The sequence below is a fragment of the Macrobrachium nipponense genome, chromosome 2 (assembly GCF_015104395.2).
Source record: "Macrobrachium nipponense isolate FS-2020 chromosome 2, ASM1510439v2, whole genome shotgun sequence".
Classification (NCBI taxonomy): Eukaryota; Metazoa; Arthropoda; class Malacostraca; order Decapoda; family Palaemonidae; genus Macrobrachium; species Macrobrachium nipponense.
Window position 1 is genome coordinate 66934422 of NC_087201.1, and position 8570 is coordinate 66942991.

The window sequence follows — 8570 nt, forward strand, 5'->3', positions numbered from 1 at the left end:
TACTTTACAATAATTTTGAAATGTTTACAAATTTGCTACATATCTATCCGTTAAATATTGCTGAAAGGCATCTCCTAATTGTAAATTTAAAAGCAATCTGCATCTCTACATCATTTCCTGAATTATAGGCGTCAAGTTTGGGTCATTTGATAGTTTCCCAATCTTATAACTTTGTCACAGTCCAATAATGTCGCCTATTAATTTTATGGCACTGTTTCTGTCTTTTCTAGAATTTGTCTCAAAATCAGACTTTATCAGATTTAGCAAAACAACGGGTTGTAAATTGTATGTTCTGAAAATATCTTGTAACTGAAGCCATTCCTTCTCAAAACAAGGAACGCGTACATTCATAAATACACCTTGACTTCTCACTGAGGGCAGTAACTGAAGCCAAATCGATCACATAGCCATTAATGAAGAGAGAAAAAACAACACGGACGAGTAATAATGACAGAAAATAAGATATCAGCAGTGAGTACAAGCTTGTCATTGTTACATTGATGTTAAAATTAAAACCACCATTCAGAAAAGTTGACCACCAACGTTCAATAAAGGAAAACATCACGAATGGGAACATCGAGACACTATTGCTACAGCATGTTGATACAGATTTAAATTTACGAAAACATTATCTGAAGTGGGGATTAAGAAAACGTTATGTAATAAAAACTGGGCGAAGATAGTAAATAGGATGTAAAAAAAGGGGAAGTCAACACAGAAGGTTAATTAACAAAGGACTCTCAAAGCTGTCTGATAAGAACAATGCAGCCATAGGTAAGTGGACTGGGTTGCTTGAATATTACTCCGATGATTTGATCATAATGAATGAAAATGTCTTTCTATTGTAACTATGGTGATTTTACGATTAACTATACTCGGTTTTTTTCCATCTGTCCACCCACCTGAGGTGTTTGCGTATGGTAACACTGCGTCCCGGGCTTTGGATAGTTACATTCAGCGTACATTCAACAACAATAATAATAAACTATTTCGATTATTAACGGTGTAATTCGCATACAGTAAATTACTAAAACACTTTTCAGTTGCAAATGTACACCCAGATATCCTTTTATTTATACCCAAAACTTACATATAGCGTAACTATCTAAAGCCCCGGACGTAGTGTTACCATATGCAAACACCACAGGCGGATGGACAGATGGAAAAAAACAGAGTATAGTAGTTTCCCTTTTTTTCAAAACCGCTGGTTTGTTTACAGTTGCTTTGAACACTATGCACAGAGGTCAAACACTATAGACAACGTACAGCCACTCATATAGGTTCATGGATGCCAGGGTGTTTGAGAGGGATTTCCCTTTCACCCCTTTCTGGATGACAAGCATCTATACTCTGTTTTTTTTCCATCTGTCCATCCGCCTGTGGTGTTTCCGTATGGTAACACTGCATCCCGGGCTTTAAATAGTTACGCTATGTGTAAGTTTTAGGTAAATAAAAGGATATCTGGGTGTACATTTGCAACTGAAAAGTGTTTTAATAATTTACAGTATGCGAATTACACCGTTAATATTCGAAATAATGTTATAATTATTGTTGAATGTAAGCTGAATGTAACTATGTAAAGCCCGGGACGCAGTGTTACCATACGCAAACACCACACGCTGGTGGACAGATGGAAAAAAACAGAGTATAGGAGTGCGGAACTGGCCAAATGTTCAACTACCTAACTCTGCTGTAGAAAGTTTCGGTGTGTGCCCGTCTTACGTCACTATACAGAGCCGTTGTCCAGAAAGGGGTTGGATGGAATTCAGCTTTATGCTCGGAGACATCCATGAACTTATATGAATGCCTATACGTACTTCTGAGCTTTGAAACTTTATTAATAATTTCGAGTCAAGCCCCTCGCATGCTTAAGCAAACAGAAAATCACAATGGTACACTTAAATTAACTGTGAAAAGGATTAAAGCCAACTATGCAGTAATAATTTAATCCACAGTACCTATAAACAATTATCTACTTTTGATTAACTTTGTTTAATTTCATCTTTCCTACCAAATTTCAATCAAACAATCTGCTTTGTATAAGTGGTATAAGTAAAATTGGATTTCAAATCACAGCACTCATCCAGTAACTCTACTCTACTCTCATTCTAAGAAATCAGAGAAAAATGTTTTTCAGAGAAATTTTTTTATCTTTGTCTTAAGGCCTAACACACCAGCGAATTGCTATTGTCCTGAAGGCGGTAAGACGAATGAAATGTTAGCAATTCGAGCGCTGATGGGTCGGGGAGTTGGGTAAAATTCGAGGGTATGTTAGACTTAGTCGCCTGCCAGAGAAGCAAATTCCTGAGATGTATGCTAGTATTACACCTAACCTTTTTTTTTTTTTTTTTTTTTTTTTTTTTTTTTTTGCTATGCCCCTAAAGTTACCTCAAAATACATTGTATTTACCGAAGTATTTCTTTTTTGCTATGACCCTAAGGTTACCTCAAAATGCCATGTAATTACCGAAGTATTTTTTTTTTTATTTGGCTATGACCCTAAGGTTACCTCAGAGCACCTTGTTGTCAACGAAGTATTTTGGGTGTGGGAAACCTAATGAGACTATTTTCAAGGAAATTTTACGGTTGGTTTTTGAGATATGGCGTCCCGCTTTTTTTTTTTTTTTGTTTTTTTTTTTTTTGTTTTTTTTTTTTTTTTTTATGGAAAGATCTTAGGTTACATCTCGGGTACGTAAATGCTTCGTTTCTAACGCCCTTTATGACCTTCGTGCCCTAATTGCTAATGCCCTGAACTCTCACTCGGAAGAACGGGGTTCGGCACCGTGGTGAGTCAGAAATAGATTTTTATGCAACATGTTTCCATATGTTCATTTCCATAATGTGTGTATGTGTGTGTCTGAGTGTATGCATGTATTATAATTAAATTTGCCAGGAAAACCTGAAACAAAACGAACTTTTGTAATTTACATTATTTCCAATGCCAGACCAAGAACGGTATTTATTTTATTTACAGCGTGACAAGAAATCTTCTTTTTTCTTTGGTATAAAATACTGATAAAAGCCTTCTTTCATGAAACACAACAGCGTATTTCATAAAAGAACCGAGAAATCATAAAACACCAAACCAAGGACGACGTAGTCTTTCCCGTAAATCGTCCGAGCTTACAGAAAGGTTTTTCAGTGCTCCTTGATGGTGACGTCAATAGCAACAGGATGTTCGGCAAGTACTTTTTTTATTTTCCCCTGTTTTCGCTTCAGGAACAACAGAGTGTTGTGGTGTTATTGCATTCTTGGATGAAGAATGTGTGGTTAATGGGGGATTCCCTGCTATCCGAGGATTTGGAATGAATCGTGGTTCCCGTTATACATCCTTGAAATTGAGCTGTTCGAAGGATTACATTCTACATTGTGTTGTCGACTCAACCAGGCTCTGCCAAGGCTACGTTTCATTACGGTTATGTTTAATATTTTTATGAACTAGGGATTTTATTACATTACATTGGTCTGATTATTTAGCGTGATGGCTTGTTGAACGAGTTTTTTTTATTTGTTTCTTGAAAGTTAACTTTTTCCCTACTAAGAATCTAGCTTTGATTCAGCATTGAAATATCCGTAGCTCTTTTCTGTGCAGAATTTGCAAAAGACAAAAGATAAGAGTAACGAAAACTTTATAATAATTATAGATAACGCAGTTTTTGTCAGTAAAGTTTGGCTATGATTTAGCATGACTTAGTTAATTTATTTTGTACTCGTAGGTTACTGAAATAGGCCATGGCTTATTATTTTACCTGTACTACAGATGTAATATTTTATAGGCTCTGAAGATCTCGGATGGCCCATGTAGGTTAATATTCAATCTATATGTTGCTTCTGTTAAAACTTTAGTATTTTTTCAAAGATTTATTTAGACCTTGAATTATCAGATAAGGTTGGTCATAGTTTTTAATTTATTAACGCATTCCAGGTTCTTGTGGAGTCTGAACTACATGGATTGAACTTCGCTTGTGGGAAGTAATTGGATGTCAAAATCTTGCCAGGACTACGTCACCCTCTACACAAAGATGGAAATCTGCCATCCCATCTTCCTAGGTTCTGGTTAGTAAAAGCCAAGCGAGATATCATAAAGTTTTACACTTTTACCTCCACCCCTACAGGGGCGGTGCCCCTGTAGGGGTGGAGGCCCCTCTCATGCCCTGCTCCATAGGCCTTAAGACCTATGGACAGGTGTATGGGAGGTTCTTTCCTATTCAGGTTCTAATTGCGGTAGTCTAGCCATATTTAGCTGTTAATCTAACCACATTGAAGGGTTAACGTCCATTAGCTAAGGTTCTCTTCAATATAAAAAGTAACTTGGACTTCTTATATTAGAAGAATTTTTTTTTTTCTCATTCTGTTTTTTGCGATATCCCTTTAATGTAAGCTTTTAAATTTACTTGTTACTCTTTTAAGATGTTAATCTCTAAAGTTTACAATTAATAGTTTTATTTTGCATCTCTCTTGGTCACCGTAAAAGGACGTTAAATTTTGATAATGTTGTCAGATAAGAAAAAATATTGACAATGCATTGCTATGAACATTTATGTATAACTTAATTTTTTGTTCCTAAGATGGAACTTTTAATTCTTGGTGTTGATATTTTACTGTAACTGCTTCCCGGTTCCATAATTCAGTTTACTTTAACTCGTAGTCTTTAGGTTATAGACAATTTACTTGTTAAATTAATATTCATGAAAATAATAACAATAAGCAAACCTACATTTTCACGCACTGTGGATAGTCCTACGCTTAACCGTACTCTTATATAATAAGTTAATTTACAGCAATATTGTTAATAATGAATGAACTAATGCTTTCACATGTGAGCCCAGACAACTTGACCATTATTAATTGTGCCCGGCCACTCTTAACATTTTTCTCTACTTTTAAAGGTCGGTCCTTAGGTGGCTTCACTTGTTAGTTTTGGTTACCTCTAGTCCCTTGGCTAGCTAGCAATTTTTCTTCAAGAGGCACAAATTGGTTGATATGTATAGATGGAACTGTATGTACTGTGAAGGGCTCTGGTTACATACTTTGTGGTTGGTCTGTTTAGATGAAAATTGGGTACAGAAGTTCTTATCAATTGTTAGTTTGTACAAGAAAATTATTTGTGTAGACTTCAGTTCATTAAAGTTTAAATATTAAACTTATTTGAATAACTTTACAAGAATGTATAATTCTCTTAAGCATTTCTACCGAAGATTTTTTGCTTTACAGGATGTTCACTAGGACAGCATTGTCATTACAAGCACCATTTCTATAATTCAAGAACACCCGTTTTTTTATTCTACAACTTTTAAATGAGGTGAGAATGGAGCCTGGTGTCAGATATATTTCACTTTGACACACCTTGCCCTAAATTACTGGTTGGATAGTGTAATTAGTTATGTGGGACTTTAATTATGGTAATAAATGTACATGAAAATATCACCCTTACCAATAATATCTCTGGCAAAAGAGTATGTACCTTTTTATTAATCCCAGACAAAATATCCTAGAATTTTTTAACAGGTTTTCACCGAAGTTTAAAATACTGAGACTGGGCTAATGTGATGTTGATTTTATAAAACCAAATCACTGACCAAATATCCTATCACTTGGTGATATTAATATAAGGAAACAGGTATGGTGGTTTTTTCTATGAAATACCTGAAACTAGGATGGTCTGTATATATTATTAGAAAAACCCAGTAATTTCAGAAATTCTTGGTATTGTCCAAACGTTTAATGTAAGGACCAGTTTATAAAAATTTTGTTTTATGGAATACGTGTAAACAAGTAACTTTAAAACTTAAACAATTTGTTCTAATAAATTATATTTATATCTTGGTTTAAATTTGTCACCAAGCAGATTTGTGAAGATTTGTCACCAAGCAGAACAAATACTGAAATATTATATACAACAAAAATGGATAAAAAATATTAAGTAACTTTTACTTTACAATTAGTTGCAGAAAGTTAATTTAAATAGTTTGTTCTAAGTTTCTTCAAGTGAATGCCAGAAAAAAAATTAAGGCAGTGCCAATTGAGAACCAGTCCTTAAAGAAAAAAGGATATTAAATTACAGAAACTTCTTCCAGAAACTTCTTCCAGAAACTTCGTTTTATTTAACAAAAATGGTAGAATATACTCTCTCTAAAATGCTTAAAGAATCTTATTGATGCAATACACCACTCGGACTGACTTTCTTTTAATTATAGTATGATGACTCTCTCTCTCTCTCTCCTCTCTCTCTCTCTCTCTCTCTCTCTCTCTCTGCTCTCATCTCTCTCTCTCTCTCTCTCTCTCGCTCCCCTGCTCAAAATGTCATGAAAGTGATGTAATTTATGGGAGCCAATGAAAGTAAAACTATAGAGATATGAAGGCTAAATATTGTTTACTTTTAATCCTTGTTCAAATGCTATGTTCCTTCGATGATTCAATTACTACAAATTCTCTACAATAAATTACTGATTAACTCTGGGTAAATAGCGTAAGCTGAATCATAAGGAAATCAAAATAGTGGGTTAACAAAACTGGTGAAGGTTATCCCATAAAATGTAACAAAATATTGGGAACCGAAAGGAAGTGATTGAGTTAATAGGCATCTATGAAGCTTTCACATCGGTTTAACTTTACCTAACCCATCGCATCTTAAATTGGAACTTGACACCCATAGTACCATTTCTATGGAAAATAATTCGGTGCAGAGGAGACCCATTTTGAATTTGATGTTACGTGTTAACGATGGTTAACCCATGAAAAAAATGTGACATTTTTACCCTTAAACACATTTCACCTTTGGTTGTCAGTCTAAATAAAATAAATTGCGATGCCTCACTAGTTTAGGCTGTATAAAGATCATAGAAGACGCGTCCCTTCGTATTTCACAGAAAAAAAGTTAAATACAGGGTGTTAATTAGAATCTTCATTAATACGCCCGGTATGGCTGTGGGCATAATTTACCCTGGATCCCCAATATAAACTTTTCATTGGGTGTTAATAACTCTCAGAATCAACACATTTCTCTTTGGATATTTTTCATAAACGCCTACTATGAGATTCAGGGTCTCTGTAACACGGTTTTTTGGACTTTGCTCCTTGTCAAAGCATCGGATGTAGCTGAAAGTTGACATATGTATATTTTACAATCACACACAAATTTTGTCAGCATTATCAATAACCTAAACCCGATAGTTTTAATTTTATAGAGTAAAAATTATCTATCCGACGCCATGGGCCAATGATTACGAACCAAGAGTCGAAAAACATTCATTACGTAAGCAAAGTAAAACAACGCCTTTTGACTAAAATGTTTGCCCCGCCCATCCACCAGACAGAAATTCCATCGGCTCTGAAACCCAAAGACTTTATGAATGGCGGAACGATACATAGATGTGGGTGGGGTATCAGTGCTAGCGTAGTAATACTACTGTAGCAGTAGTGCCGCAATAGTATAGCAGTAATATACATGAATTAAACGTTTAGGCCAACTGCTGGGATCCTTGAGGATCATTTAGCACTTCTTACAACTACTCGAGAAATTAGTTTTTATAGCCAGAAGTTAAATTTTCTAATCCAACAATGCCCATGGTAGCCTTCAGTGTTATCCTGAATTACAACGAGGCGAAAGTGGGTGGAGCCTCATGAAGTCACTATTCTGACGATAATTATTGGTGAAGGCTTAAAGCCAATATACGGTACCGGCTATTTTTTTTTCAGTAAATAGGTAGATAGCCAATAAATAAAAATTGCTTGACATTGGATATAGCAGTTATCAAATCAAGCTTGTCTACTATGTTTTTGATAATTACCAACTATTCCCTACATCTTGTCAATCTGCTTGTGACCCATAAAGTAGACTGTAATTTCTTTGGATACTTATTTTGGGAGTTAGACTAATAATCGAAGTGTTTTTTGTATTTATTAACATATTTTGTTGGTTTGTTCATTATGACAAGTTATCAGTGGAGAGGTTTCAGAGTTCATAAAGGTGTACTGCTTTGGTTGTATTTAAATTTGTATGTCATTGTTGCCAGAGGTTTAGCCTTCGTTACGTATAGCCAATCATCCATCGAGAAAGAGGGAAGAAATGCTGTCATAAGCTACGTAATGAGTGCGTTCGAAACATTTTCTCTGAGTAAGTTGGCCCGTCTTCAAAAAAAGTCACTTTTACATTATAAGTACCAGATTTATTCAACCTACGTAGTGCAGAATACACTCAAAATTTATGTGTTGATCTAATATGTATTCTGAATAAGCGTTATATTTACGAAATGCATAGATAAAAAGTTATTGCGAAAAAACCGTGTTAGAGAGGCCCTGAATCTCATAGTAAGGCGCAAGACTAATGGTGTGGCGCAATAGTATGAGGTTATCAGGAAAGCTAAACTATGAATAGATGTATAGACGATGTAACCGAAATGTTTGAGGTATTTCACTCTTATGAATATATTCGTATCAAGCATGAGCCGTAAGTTTAGTGGCCGGTAATAAAGTCGCAGGAAGAAAGTCACAGTTTGGGCTAGGAAAAGAGTCGCGGGAAAAAGTCATTATTTTACACATTGTGTGTTTTTTTTGTCGGTAATCCCAACG

General features: G+C 35.1%; 1 long non-coding RNA gene across 1 annotated transcript; it reads left to right on the forward strand.

Annotated features, from left to right (window-relative positions):
• Positions 1-3221: 3221 nt before the first annotated feature.
• LOC135221444 (uncharacterized) lies at positions 3222-5726 on the forward strand. The gene is made up of 3 exons (XR_010315954.1): positions 3222-3414; positions 3925-4055; positions 5214-5726. It is a non-coding gene; the product is annotated as an uncharacterized LOC135221444 (long non-coding RNA).
• Positions 5727-8570: the final 2844 nt, after the last annotated feature.